Below are 16,689 nucleotides of genomic sequence, written 5' to 3'. Positions count from 1 at the left end.
CAGACCTGTCTTCTCCAAACATCCCTTTTTAGATCAAGTGCAACCTCCTGTCAGTGGGAGCCCAGGCCTTGGGACAGCACCCTGACAGACCCAGAGGAGATGCGAACTTCCCAGTTTTTCTCCAGCAAATTCTTAACCGAACCCAGGGGAACTGATTCAGGTTCTCTGTGAACGTACAGAGGAGACAGCCTTCCACTTAGGGTGCCTGGAGGGGAGAGCCACTGTTGCCCTTGCCCCCTGGGGCTCGGCGCTGGCAGGTTCTGCTAGCAGGGCAGGTCTTGCGGAGCTGTGCTCAGCTCCCGGGGGCGGGACCGAGCCGCTCCCTCCGCCCCACAAATAGCTGCCACTGCCTCAGCCCAGCGCTCAGACGCCGCCGCCGCATCCCACGGCAGAGGCGGCTGCGAGCTCGGGCAGCGTCGCACCCCGGTGCCGCAGAGAGGCCGGCAGGCGACACCGCGAGGGACCAGGCTCGGCGCCGCTCGCATCTCTTGCACGCAGCTGGTACGTACCGGGCGGACTGCGAGCGGGTGTCACTAGAGACAGGAGGAAGGGAAAGGACTCGGGCCGTTGGGGAGACTGAGCGAGCGATCGTGTAAACGCAACTTTGCTATTTTCCGCCCGGACTGCACATGCCGAGGGAGGGGAATTCAGAACAGATCCCATCCTTCCACCTGAAGTTGGGGGTGCGGGGGCAGTCGAAGTGAAAGCAGGGGCACCCAGGAGGTCTGCTCATCGGCGTTTGCCCTCTGGACACTGAAGGCGGACTCGGGGGACCGCTGGGTGTAAGTTGTTGAGCCCTTCTCCTGTCTCGCCATCAACGCCACGTCGTTTTCCTCTTGCTTCGTTTGAGCCGCCACCAGCGCAGTAGAGATCTGAGTTCCAACCCGCCCTAAGCGTCCAGATCGGGGGTGCTAGCTAAGCCACCTTACCTTACCGGTGCCACCACCCCCCGCCCCCCATTCCTCGATAAACTATGCCTGTGAGGAAACCCGTGACCTCAGGGGTGCCTGGCAGCTACATCAGTCTCTCCCGCTGCTAGGACCCTAGTTGGTAAAGGAGGAGGGACTCAAGTGGCAGGTGGTCGCAGAAGCTGAGAGGAAGAGGGCGCCCCAGTCCAAACGGGTCCTGGCTGCTGTTACTGCAGCCTTTTGGGAGTTTCCTGAAGGTGCCTTCTGGAAAGGGTGACCCAGTCTTATGGACCTCCCTGATCCCATAACTCAATTTCCTTCTTTAGGGAAGCTGAGATGATATCATTCCGTCTTCTCCGAGGTGGTATCAGACTGCATTCCTGATTTAGAAAAGCACCGAACAGCAGGTGCTGGGCCCAAGAGAAGCAGTTAAGGCAAACAGTGGGGTTAGCATCTGGACTCTGCTAGCCAGCAGGTGGATACTGGGCGCAGATGATCACTTAGACATCTGTGCAGACAGGAAAGACAACCAAAATGAAGCACTCTTATCAACGTTTTGATACCGAAACAATACTAGATTAGACTTACTCTGACAGCTGCATTTTCTTTGTAAACAGTAACCTTTAAAAATCCTCCTAGCCACTTCACAAGATGTCGTTTTTTTTTTTCCTTCTTCACATGTTAAAAAAAATAGCTTCCTTGAATTTAATATTTGGAAAGCTCAGAGTCTGGCTTATTAAAATGAAAACTGGTAACCACAACTGTGATGCCAAAGGACGCATCTCCGAAACCCTTGTGTCCTGTGACTGTCACACACTAGTCAGTGCCCCTCAACTGACGCTATCTTCAGAGAGCTTATTTTCCGAAAAAGTGTTTAGCAAGTTCAACTGATTCAATTTTAAACAAAATCTAATTTAAAAAAATAAAAAGGCTCAAGGAAAAGTTTTAGTAATGAACTAATTTTTTTTTTGTCTATGATTTTCTTCAACAAATTATCACAGGCTGGGGGATTGCTCAATCTAGAATATCTTAAGAAGTGTCGAATTCCATTTTGTTAAAGATTCTTTCCTTCTTCTTTAGGCAATTTAAGCATACGCTTTAGCTAGTAGTGGATCAATTTATTTTTCTAATAGTATTGCAATTATTTAAATTCCTCTTCAGTCTGCATTACAGATTTAAACAATAAATGTATTGCGATATAGATTATAAATCTACACATCATAACATTTACCCTCTCCAAAGGCAAGAGATTTTTATAAAGTCACCCCCTATTAGTGGTATTAAGAACTTTCACCAGGATACATAACAATTATTATGATCTAGCACTTTGTAATCTTCAGCACTTTGTAAGATCCATCATGCCTATTTGCAGTTCCCATCCCAACTCCAGGAAATTGTGAATCTACTTTTCAGTTCCTATGGGCTTACTTTAAATATTTGCTCTAAATATTTCAGACTGTATGTTCTTTGGTTTGGGGCTTCATTTACAGTATGATTTGTGTCACATCTGTAATTTGGTATGCATCAATATTTTGTTCCTTTTTAAATGCTGATAATTGCTCATTGTGGGCATATCATTTTTTGTCCATTTTTCAGTTGCTGTGTATCTGAACATTTTGTTTTTAACTGTATATTTGAGAATGTCATAAATGCATATAATATCGTTGGTTGAGTCCAGCCCCCATTCCTTCACCTCCATTTGTTTCCCCTTCTAACCATGACCCCCTCCCAATTTCAGGTGTCCTTTTCTCCAGTCCACTTAGTGCTGCCTGCACATGCCCCACTCTGAGACCATGTGCTGGAGCATGGGTAGCCTTCATGGGGCTCACATCCCTTAAGAAACCTGAGTCTTCTTCACCCATCACCAGTGGCCAATGTCTTTGCAGCTAGGGGTGAGAGTTTGTGATCATCTCCCCACTCGTGCTGGGGTTTTGTCAGGTTTGATTTTGTAGAGGTCTTGTACATGCTGACTAGAGTTGCTATAAGTTTATGTGCGACTATCCTGTTGTATCCAGAAAATACTGTTTCGATATATTCATCACTGCCTCTGGCTCTTACAGTCTTTCCAATCCCTCTTTAGTGATTATCTCTGAGCCTTGAGAAGAGAGGGTGTGACAATATGTCCCATTAAGTACACAGAACTCAAAGTGTCTTATTCTCTGTGTGTGGATGAGTTGTGTGTGTATTGGGTGGCGGCGGGGGGTGGGGGCTGGGTGGGGGGATTGGAGAGTGGGGGGTAGGATTAATCACCTTTTACTGCAAAAAGAAGCTTCTCTGATGAGGGTTAAGAGATGACTTAACTGTGGATGTAAGTCTTTAGGTATTGCTTTTAGCAGAATAATAGTGGTAGTTTCTCCTTGGGACTTGGGCCTTTGACGTACCCAGTTTCAGCTTCTTGGCCTCCTTTATGGTGGCAGGCATGATTTTAATTATTTATGTATAATTATATATTATAGTGTGTGTGTGTGTGTGTTCCCAAGAGTGCCACAGCATGTCCATGATATCAATTTGGGCTATTATAAACCCCAGTGCTAAGAACATTCAGATGTAAGTCTTTGTAAGCTCATATTTTCATTAATTTTGGGTAGATATTAAACTATGAAATTACTTGTATGTATACAAAAATTATGCCCCTCCTTTAAAGAACGTAATAGAATGAGTTTTAGTAAAAAGTTTTATATGTACAAAATGTAGAAAGTTCTAGAGGAGTAAGGTAGGTGTGTGTGTGTGTGTGTGTGTGTGTGTGTGTGTGTGTGTGTGTGTGTGTGTGTTAGGGTTTCTATTGCTACAACAAAACACCTTGGCTAAAAAGCAAGTTGGAGAGAAAAGGATTTATTTGGCTTACACTTCCCCACTGTTGTTCATCACTGAAGAAACACAGGACAGGAACTTAAGCAGAGCAGGATGCTGGAGGCAAGAGCTGAGGCAGAGGCCATGGATGGGTGCTTCTTACTGGATTGCTTCCCTGGCTTGCTCAGCCTGCTTTCCCATGCACAGCAGACCAGGGATGGAACCACTCACCATGGGCTGGACCCTCTCCCATTGATCACTAAATGTGAAAATGCCTTACAGCCGTATCTCAGAGGCATTTCCTCAACTGAGACTCCTTCTTCTGATTACTCAAGTTTGTGTCAAGTTGACACACACAACTAGTCAGTATAGTGTGTGTGATAGATGACAGACAGACAGACAGACAGACAGACAGACAGACAGACACACACACACACACACACACACACACACACACAGAGCAGGGGTGGGGGACTTCCTTTCAAAGTTAATTCTCAAGTACAGCAAGCTACTCCTAAAAAAAGTTACATTTCCACTAATATTTCTTGTTTAATGGTTTATTTTAGGCAAATGACAGTGAACCAGGCTTAATCAAGACTAAATCTGCATTTAAAATGAGAAAGAAATCTATTTGAAATTTGTATTTCCAGATGTTGCTAACGCTCAATTTTGTGTGGCTTGACTGTAAATTTGGTTGTTTTCCATTACTTTGGTGTAAAAGTTTGACCGAAGGGGAAGAATCAAAAAAGGATTCATTTCTGAATGTCAATTACAATTGATAAAGTCTATAAAGAAGCCTCCTTAGCTAAAATATCATGCAAATACCAATTAATCACCTCTTAATGCAGGTGGGGCAATCTAAGACCCCAGACTCAGTAATTACATCTATAAAATTCACATATTACAGGGACAAAAAGACTGAAGCCTGCCTTTTAAAACTTTTTCTATTGGCACATACTTTTCTAAATCCTGTTCATACACATTTCATATACTTTGTATGTAGCTCTTCTGTGCCACTGTGAGTTACTGAAAATTCTAGGTCAAATTCCTGTGAGTACTGCAAAACCAAATGTGGTTAACTTTCTACTTTCTATTCAAATGAGAGAAGCATATTTTTTCAGCTCTCAATGTCAAATGGCCATTCTGTGCATCTACTGAGGGAGAGCGCATGCTGTTGACTTTCCATAAGATGGTTTGTGTCCCTCAGTCACTCAGAGTTGTAAGACAACAGTGCCCAGGTGCCCAGAAAAGAATATTGTGTATTGGTATGGATTTTGGCTTTTTTTTTTTTTTGGCCAGTCCAAAGAGCAGTCTTTATTCAGTAAATTTAAAATACTCGTAGCCATGGAAGACAAGCTCTCCCCCCAGGTATTAAGCTACACATGCATGAGAATACCCATTCTCAAATGTTTATAGCAGAAAATTTCATAGTATCAAGCAAGCAAACCTGGAGATAAACAATACCGCCCACATTAGATATGTAGTACAAGTATGCCACAGCCACACGGACCCAAATGGAAGAACCCAAGAATGGACAATGGGTTTAAAATTCAAGTCGAGAAAGAACACAAACACTGTGACTTCCTGTAAACAAAGTCATATCAAGCAGACTACAATACATTAGGTATTTAGTACATGATAATATTACAAGTTAAAAACATATAACTCTAAGACAAAAGTCAAGCTGGTGGCTACCTCTAGGTAGGATACAAGGAAAGATTCAGAATCTAGGAGAAGCCTCGAGAGAAATGTAAAACAAACAGTTGGGTATTTAAGGATTTTGGCTTTTTGAAACAGGGTTTTTCTGTGTAGTTTTGACTATCCTAGAGCTCTGTAGACTAGGCTGGCCTTGAACTCACAGAGATCCACCTGCTTCTGCCTCAAGAGAGCTAGCCAATAAGAAGTGTGAGCAATAAGCCAAACAGTTTATAATTAATATAAGCCTCTGTATGTTTGTTTGGGACTAAATGGGGACAGAAATTTCAGACTACACCCAGGAGCTGTTTGTTTTCTTTGTATTGTTTTTGGTGGAGAAGGGGGTTCAGAGATGCTGATATAAGAACAAACTGGTTTCAGGTTTGTGTCTGTTCTCAATAGGATACCAGAACCTCACCTAGAAGCCTGGATTAATTAGAAACAGGATTTCTCTGCCAGGAAGGAGGGCAAGGGGGCCAGAGATGCTGTGGAAGAAGTGTGTAGCCAGGATATCATTGACACCTAGCTACATGCTGGCTGGAGCAGCACACAAGCAGCTGACCACGGGACAGACAGGAAGTTCTCCTAGGATCCTCCCCACTTCCTCTTACGTCCTAACATTTGCTCTGCTAGTCAAAGGATTATAATATCTCTTTCCCTGTCTCTCTCTGTGTCTCTGTCTCTGTTCTCTGTGTCTCTGTCTCTGTCTCTGTCTCTGTCTCTGTCTCTCTCTCTCTCTCTCTCTCTCTCTCTCTGTGTGTGTGTGTGTGTGTGTGTGTGGGTGTGTGTGTGGGTGTGTGTGTGTGTGTGTGTTCAGCATTTGGGGAATGAAATAAAAGGAGAAACCAAGGCCCAGTGTGGCAGCCTCAAAAATAAACCCACAGAAGACAAGGACTCCCACATTCTTCCTGTACATGCCTGCATTCTAACATCACAAAATCACTTATTTATAGATTAATTTTTATGCACTGAACTAACATATCTCAAGGAGAAAAGAAAACAATCTCCCCATCTCTCTCTTCCTCTCTCAATCAGTCTGTCTCTCTGTTTCCATGTACATACGTGTGTAAATAGGAATGGTTTACAGTTCAAACAACTATACTACTTTATTATGTTTTTCTAAATGAAAATAAGTGGAGCCTCTGGAGCAAGGTGTAATATTAAACTCAAAAAATGAAATAAGACCCCTTTGCCTGCCTTACCAAAGAGGTCTTGGAAATCTAATAAAACAGCCATATTACAGACATGATGAATTTTTTCTTACACTCTAAGGGTTTGTAAAGCGTCTATCAACCCCAAAGAAGAAGTTACAAAAGGCAGCACTTCCTCAGAAGCTGATTTGCCTCTCAGTTCCTCTGTCCTTGAAGAAGGATGTCTGTCACCATTCTGTGTATTGAGGGACAGAAGCAGAACTGTGCACAGGAGTGAAAAGTTAGACAGATTCTAGGAAGTCACAGATATTTTCCACTCTTACAGTCTCAGATGGGTAGATAGATTGTTGGGCAGTCCAAGCAAATCTTTCTAACTATTAATTAAGTCACCCAGATGAGGAAGAACAGATAATATTCTGATTCCAGAAATATTAGGCCTGAAAATGATTGGGCCTGGTAGTAGGGAGTTATGGAAGTGCAGAATGCTGAGTGCATCTCAGGCTCTTCGTGTGAGGTTGCAAACTGACATCACTTATGAACACGGCAATTTAAGAACGGGAGCAGAATTGGTGGGTATTATGAATTATATCCCCTCATTTTTTGTCCTTCTTAGAACCTCAGAATGTGACCTTATATGAAAACAAGAGCCTGCCTTATGTGTAAAAGAGAAATCAGGGGTGAAATGAGACATGTCAGAGGCCTGTATGGAGCTAGGAGACAAGCATTTAGTTGGTGTTGGTTTGGAGGCCACAATGCAATGAGACCTCCTATAGTAAGAATGCAGAAATAGAAGAGTACAGGGGGTGCCTCAGGAGGCCCCAGGAGAAGCTGAAAAGAGACTTGCTGTAGCAACAAGGGCAGGCAGAACTTCAGAACACATATGTAATCACAGGTCGGTGGTGCAAGAATAAGAGCAAGAGGGTGGTTAAAAGAGCTTTTCAGTTGATGAGAAGAAAGTTAAGATTAACGGCCTTGTGATTGGAAGGGAGGGCATGAGAGGAGGTGAGGAAGCGAGTCACGGCATTGAATACTCATCTGAGTGGGACGGCTGGAAGTCAGAAGTCAAAGTGGATGTCTTCGGACACATAGCCAAAGTCATTTTTTTTGTTGTTGTTTTGTTTGTTTTTCAAGACAGTTTGGAGCCTGTCCTGCCACTCATTCTGTAGACCAGGCTGGCCTGTAACTCCCAGAGATCCACCTATGTCTGCTTCCTGAGTGCTGGCATTAAAGGCATGTGCCACCACTGCCCAACTTGTCAAATTCATTTTTATTTAATGTTTAAGGAGCTCATTTGTGGGAGAAGCTGTGAGTCTAGAAAAGATAAGATGTGGGACTGTTTTCCAAAGGAGGAGGTTTAGATTAAGGATGAAAGTGGGAGTCACAAACATGGTATACCCTTTGACCTGTAATGGGAGTTTCAGAGAGTTAGCATCCACTCTCCGTGGAAATGACCGTGCTAAGGAGAGGGAAACTCTCCTTTGCTGGGTAACATGCCAGGCCTCAGACTAGATATGTTCAGGTATCTCATTTATTTTTCAACCTATGGAAATGGTATTATGGCTTTATTTTCTAGATGAGTAAGTAAAGATTGTATTTGTTCAGTCACTTACTTTATTCATAGCATATATGTGTGTACATGCATATGTGGGTATGTACACTCACCCATTCTTGTGCAGGTAGAGAACAGAGGTTGATGTCAGTGACTGCCTTTCTTGCTTTCTACTCTGTCTTTTGAGGCAGGGTCTCTCACTGTCCTTGGAGATTGCCATTTCAGGCAGGCTAACTTGCCGGAAAGCCACTGGGATAGGTTGTGTCTGCCCTATCTAGTGCTGGGCCTAGCACAACTCCCAGGTATTATGTGAGTGCTGGGGGTCCAAACTTAGGTCCTTGTGCTTGCTTTCCCAGCAAGCATTTTACCCACTGAGGCAGCCCCCTACCCCCTCTGTCCAGTCACTTAATAAAATGTGTTAGAGCCTATTTCGATTGGGTTGTAAATCTAAATCCTTGGTCCACTGGAAACTGTACTAAATTGAAAAAGACAGCTCATCTCTCATAGTAGACATTTAAAAAAATTTAGGTGTTCAGCTCTCATTCTTAGTGTCAATTATAAAAATAGATGCAAAAAGATAGTATGATAATGTGGGCAGCCCACCTACTGTAGGTCACCTGGTCACTTGTCCTACAGCACTGCCATAAACCAATCATCTCAGAGTCCAATGTGGACTCAAGACTAGGGGAATTAGACATGTTTTTTCCAATTGGAGGGCGAGCTTTGCCTTTTCTTCATTTGCATTGGGAAGGATGAGAGGTTTCAGAGGAAGTGAATACCAGTTTCCCCTCAAAGTACATCCTGGCCAGCTTTCTGAGATAGCGTAGATGACAGCTAGAGAATGTTAAGCATCTCATAATGCCCAGCATAGCTTGTCTCACTTTTAGAAGCCCATGCTTGCAGTTTTAGTTTGACTTAAAGAGGAACTGCTTTTGAAAGGAGAAATTTATTTTTTAACCCACTTGTCTTCATTGTCCCTTTAAAGCTGTTCACTGCCACTTTATAAGTTTATGACATTTCTGTTTCACCTTTTTTCAGATAGCCTTTCATATACGTTGTGAATGGAGATGCTTAGATAATTAAGCATATTTTAAGGATTAGAACGATTTTCCCTCATAGAAAATCCATGTCAAGTTAACATAAAGGGACAAGAGGTGTTTATGAGATTTATGAAACTTAAACACTCAGCTTTTAGTCACAGCTTGATGCAGAATGCAAATTATTTTGAAAGGACACAGCTTCTTTCTATCTCTTGATTTTATTTCATTATCAGAGTTTACTCAGAAAAGAAAAGGTACCAACAATTCCATAACTAATTTCTAAAGTGTGAATTCAAAGAAACAAGTGTGTCTGCACCTAGGGTTTTAGTTACCAGTGTCGTGTTCGATCAGCTTCTACCCCAAGCCAGTCTTTGGAACAACTGCTGCGGTTGAGAAAACATAACAAGCTTTCTGGGCAGGTGTGAGTCATGCCACATCTGAACAAACTGCTGTGATTAGGGGTTTGTGAAACTTGGGTTTGTCAGGCCGGAGTCTCGAGTCTTTCCTGGAAACAAGTGAATCTGGCTGAGTGTGGTGCAGAAGGGAAGGGGAACTCCTTAAGAGAGATGAGGATCAGGGAAATACTTACTACCATCTTCCAACGTCAGGACAAACGGTAAAATGAAACCGAGGCACAAAGCAGGGTCTGCGTCCCAAAACTGTTTTATGTGTGAAACCCGTGAATGTTATTAGTATGTAGGTTTTTAGGGACATTTATTTGAACTGAATAGCAGTATGCTTTTAATATCTTGACTTTTTGCTGTATCCTTTGTGTTTTAGGTTGCAAAGTAAGTAAGCTGTTTAGAAATAAATCTTGTTCGGTATAACCCTCTTTCATCACCATTAATTGATTTTATTTTATGTATTCTATATTCAAACAACAATTTGAAAAGAAATAGATAAATATGAAAGAGAATATTTCTCCTTTATATAAATATATATCTGTGGCTAACACTTGAGAAAACATGTACAATGTTTTGGAGATAAGAACTCAAAAATCATTAAGCTAGAAATTAAAAACCTTGTTGTGTAGCTGCCTCCACTTTTTGTCATGTGACCACAGACAAATCTTTCTTCTTTTGAGATTTTAGTTTTTCTCTCAACATAATTATATCAATATAATGAAATTGAGTTCAACTGTTTATCATAAAGTCAGTACATTAAACTAGTTATATTATTGTAAAAGAGCCCATAATTCCATTTTTTAATGTTGAATGTTCATATTCATTTTCATGCTCATATCTTAGAGTGATCATAAATATATAGGCTCTGTGGTTAAGAGAACTGGCTGCTCTTCCAGAGGTCCTGAGTTTGAATCCCAGGAGCCACAGCCATCTATAATTCCAATTCCAGGGGATCCAATGTCATCTTCTGACTCCCCTGGGCACCAGCATGCATGTGACACACAGACATAAATGCAGGCAAAACATCTAGACAGATAAAACAAAAATAAATAACACTTTAAAGTGCTTATTTTAAATTTTAATAACTTTGAAGTTAGTACATCTGTCTTTTAAGGTAAAAGGTTAACTAAACTTAAACAAATAGATCCCATTTATATTTTTGGTTGTGAGCCTAGCCTTTAATGGCTGAGCTATCCCTCCAGCTCTAGATGTCCATTTAAAAGCATCCTCTTGGATGGTAGCATTCTATGTATTCTATGTAGTGATATATGTGAGTAGGAATGAATGAGACTCCATCTCTCTAGGATGCTTAGGATTCTGTCTGCTCATGGCAGGTGATGGAAGATAACAAACCCAGCTGTCTATCTAGGTAGAACACAATAGCTTCCAAAAAAGAAACAGAAAGCCTTGGGGTGCTTCAGAGGCTTCAAAGAAGTTCAGGATAAGCTTCAAGTCTAGTCAGAAGCACTGAACAGAAGGTGTCATGACTGAAGTGGTCCTTTAAGCACAGAAGGAAATTCCATGAATGGAGAAAAGACATCCCTGAATTAGAGGGTAGCAAGAAAAAAAGTACAAATGCAGACAAGAATAAGGAAAATCTGTGAAGAATATTCAAAACCTAGAGAAGGCAAGCGTGGAAGTATGATTGAGGAAGTTGTGTAAGGATTTAAATATCAGGTTGAAGATTTTGTGGTTCAATTCGTGGCCATTGCTAATGAATATGGCGTCTTGTGACCCCGGATCCATTTTACCTGTTTGTATGTGAACAAATCTAAGAGTGAAATATCATATATATATATATGGTAGAAGGGACATTTTATATAAAATATTTATATTCATATATGACAGAGGGAAATGGTCTTTGGTAGAATCTGCAAAGAAATAGAGGTTTAAGAGCACTGGCTGCTCTTCCAGAGGACCCGATTTCAATTCCCAGCAACCACATGGTGGCTCACAACCATCTGTAATGAGATCTGGTGCTGCTTTCTGGTGTGCATGCATGCATGCATGCATGCAGATAACTGTATACATAATAAAGAAAACATTTTAAAAGAAGATTAATAACATCAAGTGGCTGTTTAACAAAGGTCATGTATAGAGAGTAAGCTTTAGTTAGATCTGGACTCAAAACTTGCTTTGCTGCTTACTCATTCTTTTATTTTCTCTATTGTTATTTGCTCTTTCAGTGTATTTGCATCATAGAAATCACAACATTTGTTTGGCATCACTCTTCCTAGCACCTAATACACCTGCACTGTTTGTGACTGATATTTTAATGTGAAGGCCTATTTTATACACATAAGGGTCTATGAGGTAGATGCAGATTTAGGACTAATACTGGAGAAAGAAAAATATTTACCTCAAAATTTAAAAAGATATTGTCAAGGATAACCTGCAATTGCAAATATAAGGGGATATATAAGATACATCGTTTTCTGTATTTAACATGGGGACTGTAGATTTCTACCAAGGAGGAAGCAGAAGGGTGTGTGTGTGTGTGTGTGTGTGTGTGTGTGTGTGTGTGTGTGTGTGTGTATGTGTAACAAAATAAATTTCCATCTTAACATAACCTAGGAGTGAGTTTCAAAGACAAAGTCTTCTTATTTTTCTTCACTAAAGACTCCAAAATCTAGAGGCATAACTAAGTCTAGAGGCAAGGTGTTTCTGTTGTTGTTGTTATTCCTTTGAAATTTCATATACATCTTAAAATTTATGTACATTTTGTATTCCAATTTATGACATCTATTTTATTTTAGTGTGTAACTATTTTAAACTATATGCTATCAAGCAATATTGTGTAGATACTCAGCATTAACTATGAACTTGTGATTTCACACTATAGTGATCTGGCAAGAGTCCCTCACAGTCCTGGTTTCCCAGCTGAAGATGCACAGCCTTAGGGTATGGAACTGATCAACTCAATAGATTAAGAATTCTCTCCATGTGTGTGAACACATGCAAGCCAAGAACTCAGATTTCTAGCCTTCAGAATTTGTGTTCATGTTAGATAATCACACTGCTCCTACTGTAAACGTGCTTGACAGTTGCACAAGTACAGGTATGGAACTAAGATGCTCAGTAACAAAGCAGCCCATGGGAACAAGGCTTATGCTACCCCTAGCTCCAAAGGTGGTACAGAAGAATGGCTGTGTGACATTGTGATTGGTGGCTGGATTTGTGGACTTTTGTGTATTATTTCCTCATGTTCCTATTTAATCTTTCAACTGGTACTTTGAAAGAGACAGCTATTGAGTAAATGCTGACTCAGGACTTTTTAGGAGGTTTTACAGTTAGAACAACTTGGGTTCAATCCAGAACATCATCGCATAAACCAAACGTGGTGATACAAGCCAGTAATATAAAATTTAAGGTCATTCTTGGCCATGTAACAACTTTGAAGCCAGTTTGGGCTACGTGAAATCCCATCTCAAAATAGAAACAAGCAAAACCCAATCGTAGATTCAAATGAAAAATTATCTTTCTGAGATGGGATGCCGGACAATATCAGTGATTGGCTCCTGAATATGTTGCTCCCTTGAGTGTTGCATTATGATTATAGTAAGAGAGAGAGAGAGGCAAGTAATGCAGCTCAGTGGTAGGCTGCTTGCTTAATTTGTCAAAGAACTGTGTTAGGACTGCAGGGAAGAAATGAAAAGAAGAATAGAAAGACACCAAAAGGTTCCCAGTCTTTGTGTATTTTACAATTTTGCCTAGAATTAACATTCTCCAATAAACAATGCATTATACCACATTCACCCCCTTAATTCTGAAGACTAAGCCAGGTCCCAAGGAGATCAAGTTGGACGTGGTCTGAGCTCTATAAAAGCACAGATTAATGGGAGGGTAAACAACTTGAAAACAATGTGGCTAAAGTTGCTATAGCAACTTGGATCAAGTATGGACATGATCATCAGTCTTGATCGGTAATCGTGAAATCAGGGCAGTTACTCTGAGGAGGTTGACATTGATCTTAAAAGATAACCAGTCATTTCTCAGGTAAAGAGGAATATGTTCTGGGAAAACTAAGGCGATACGAATTGCAAGGTGTGTTTGAGGAACTGTGATTCATTCAACACAGTTGAAGTGTGCTGTATGGAACAGCAGCAGATATGGCTTGAAGTTGGACAGGAAATAGATTCAGAGGTATCTTGTGTATCATGCTGTATATGCTTGGCCTTTATTGAAGGCTTTGAATCGGAGGGCCAGCGAAATTTCATTTGTGCTTTTGTGAAACGGTTAAGGGTCCATTCCCCTCTTCACGTACTCTTCCTATGCAGAGGAGTTTGGGGACATCGAAGGGGAATGAAGACAGGGCAGAGTTCATGAGTGGATGGAGAGAGTGCTCAGATTTGTTCCCAAGTTGTTGCCTTCAAGCTGTGAGTGAGGTATGGAAAAATGTGACTAATTGAGGTTTGTTGAATTTTAGGACAATGGGGACTTTGGGACAGAACATCTTTAAAAGTAAAAATTAAATCTTTGTCTAGAAGTTGCCATGCTGACCGGGAGTTGTACAAATATTTTGTAAAATTAAAATTGCTCTTTTCTCTCTTTATCCTCCTCCCTTACTTCCTTCTTCCTGACAGTCTTACTGTCTTAGAGCTGGTCTTTTACAATATATCTGCCCAGCCTTCCAAATACTGGAATTACAACAGTGTGTCCTCTTATCCAGCTTCAATATGTCAGGCATAGTTTTCCATGAGCTCTGCAACTTAATTGCTGTATTTCTCCACTTTTCTATGAAAGTAGGTACATGGCTAAGTTCTTTGAAATTGAAAGCTTTGGAAGTCCTCCATTAAATGTGACTTAATAACGTTTGGGTCATTTATTATTTATTTGATTGCTCAGACTTTTGTTACAGAGTTTGCTTCAGTTGCTTTACTTTTCCTGGTAGATTCTATAACTCTCCAAAGACAGAGTTTAAATCAAGAATACATCCAAAGTACCCTTCAGGCTGGAAACTAACTCTGCCCTGGTTTTTATTTAGCAACAGTGGAGAAGTTCCTGACAGATCTGTGTAGATGTTATGTAACTAGTCACAGAACCAGGTGCCCCTAGCCTCTTGTGAACCTGGCCCTCTTGAGAGCCACTGAGCAGGGTGTGAGTGCTCTTGGGAACAGCTGGGGCAAAGGCAGCACTGTTGCCTAGCAGTCCCTTTGGAGCAGTCATAAGGGATTGTCGCTGAGCAACCAGGGGGCTCTTGATGCCACATCATTTTCAATAGAGTTGAAAGTGGTGGTGTGGTTCACTTCCCTCAGGAGGAGCTAAGTGCACCCTGGCAGTGTCTGAACCTCCCTCAGAGGCATGGGGCTGTTATCAGTAAGTGTCTGACCTTATCATCAGAGATGGTAACTTACATACTATGAATATACATTCCATTTATAGAATTGTAAATTGAATTAAACATAAACTTGGAGCAGGGCACATAGCAGTGACAGGAGGAATTCTCACACAAATACTTTGTGTGTTTTTTTTTTCTTTCTGTCCTTTAGGCTTGATGGTAAGTCTTCTGGGCCAATGAGATGTCATTTTTTCATTGTGCGACACGAAATATGTAATGTTCCCTATTAATATTATTTAACCAAGCAAATATTTACATTTGAGAAAAACTATTCAGCTAATTGTAAACTGGTCAAGAGGTCCTGGAGAGTCAAGTATTTGATTCAATAGCCACATAATTTGCTCCTAGTATTTGAGATAGTTTGTTGAATTTTCTTTCCATAATAGAAAGGCTGGGAAATTGTCTCATTTTATTTTTAATATTTACAGAGTACATAAATTACTCTTCAAGAGTTGTTTTAAAATGTTGAAATCTATCAGATCTCTGAAGAGGGCTAAATTCTAATTTTTGCAGTCAATGTTTCTCTGTTGAGCAAACACTTCACTGAACATTCAGGCAAATGTCCTATAGGCCAGGATGGATAGTGTGGGAAATTCCAGCCTCTGTCAGAAATACAGTCTGCACTCTGTATTTGAGATCTTTTATTGTTTTGTAAATATTTAAGATTAAAAAATTCTTCCTAAACCTTGCATATAGAAATCTGATTAGCACACATCCATTCACAATAATGTGTGTAAGACCATGTAGTTAAAGCATTACTGCAGTACTTTATGGAAGTAGTCACAGGCAATCAAATGTCTTTGTAAAGTACTTGACATTTTTCTATCCTTGTAAGGTGCTTGACATGTTTCTGTCCTATGTATGTTTACAATTGGCAGGAAACATGATTTTTCTTACATGAATGCTGATAATATGAAACATATAGAATACATTATTGCTAGAAATTGTTCTATGTGAATTAAAGTGATAGACTAAACTTTTAAAAGGCATTTTAAAATTATTTTTTAGGTAGTATACAGCATAAAGGATTTTTACAGCATTTTCATACAGATGTGTGTATATGTTATGAAATTATATGTGATATACATAATTACACACCCACACATAATTACACCTTGCTTTAGTTCATTTCCTTCCCCTACTGCTCTTAGCCTTCTACTCCTTCTTAAAAAGTTGGCTTCCTCTTCCAAATGCCCCTCCTTGGCTTCCATGTCACATGAATTCTGTTACCCTCTCTTTCATCTCTTCCTAACTCACTTTAAGGTATCCTTCTTCTCTCTCATGGTCTCCTTTTTACTTTCACACACACACACACACACACACACACACACACACACACACACACACACACACACGTGTATATATATGAGTATTAGAGAAATCATGATATTTGGATTTCTGAGAGTATAACTTATTTCTAATTCCATCTATTTTCTTGCATATGTCAGGATTTCAGTTTTCTTTATGACTAAACAAATATTCTATTGAGTATAAGTACCACATTTTCTTTCTACATTCATCTCTTGACAGACAACTAACTAGGCCTGTTCAAACAACTATATACAAAATACTTGACTCTTAAGGTTATTTTATACAAGGTGAATTAGGCTAGCCAAAAAAATTTAGTAACTTGACCAAAGTACAGATTTGAGATTTAAAAAACAAAAATCAGTCTTCAAAACCCATACTCTTAATCATTGTAATATGTCATAGGTGCTGTATTTTTTTTATGAGGGCAGCCAAGTCAGTATTTACATTGAATTCATTTTTTTTTAATGTGAAATAAAGCAAAGGACATAAGATCACTTGGATAA

The 16,689-nt window shown here is 40.4% G+C and overlaps 1 protein-coding gene across 5 annotated transcripts in view; it reads left to right on the top strand.

Annotated features, from left to right (window-relative positions):
* The first annotated feature begins 368 nt into the window (after positions 1–368).
* Positions 369–16,689, top strand: part of Pkib (cAMP-dependent protein kinase inhibitor beta) — a 99,968-nt gene continuing 83,647 nt past the window's right edge. For 3 of the 5 annotated variants that reach the window (XM_027398450.2, XM_027398448.2, XM_027398445.2), the window contains exon 1: positions 369–501. The gene's annotated coding sequence lies outside the window, so the exon portion shown is untranslated. Of the gene's footprint in view, positions 502–9,600; positions 9,750–16,689 lie in introns of those variants that run through there. The other 2 variants (XM_027398447.2, XM_035440343.1) reach the window with 2 other exon arrangements.

Source organism: Cricetulus griseus, chromosome 2 (assembly GCF_003668045.3).
Source record: "Cricetulus griseus strain 17A/GY chromosome 2, alternate assembly CriGri-PICRH-1.0, whole genome shotgun sequence".
Classification (NCBI taxonomy): domain Eukaryota; kingdom Metazoa; phylum Chordata; class Mammalia; order Rodentia; family Cricetidae; genus Cricetulus; species Cricetulus griseus.
Note: the sequence above shows the minus strand (reverse complement) of the source record. Positions and strands in the feature narration are given on the sequence as shown.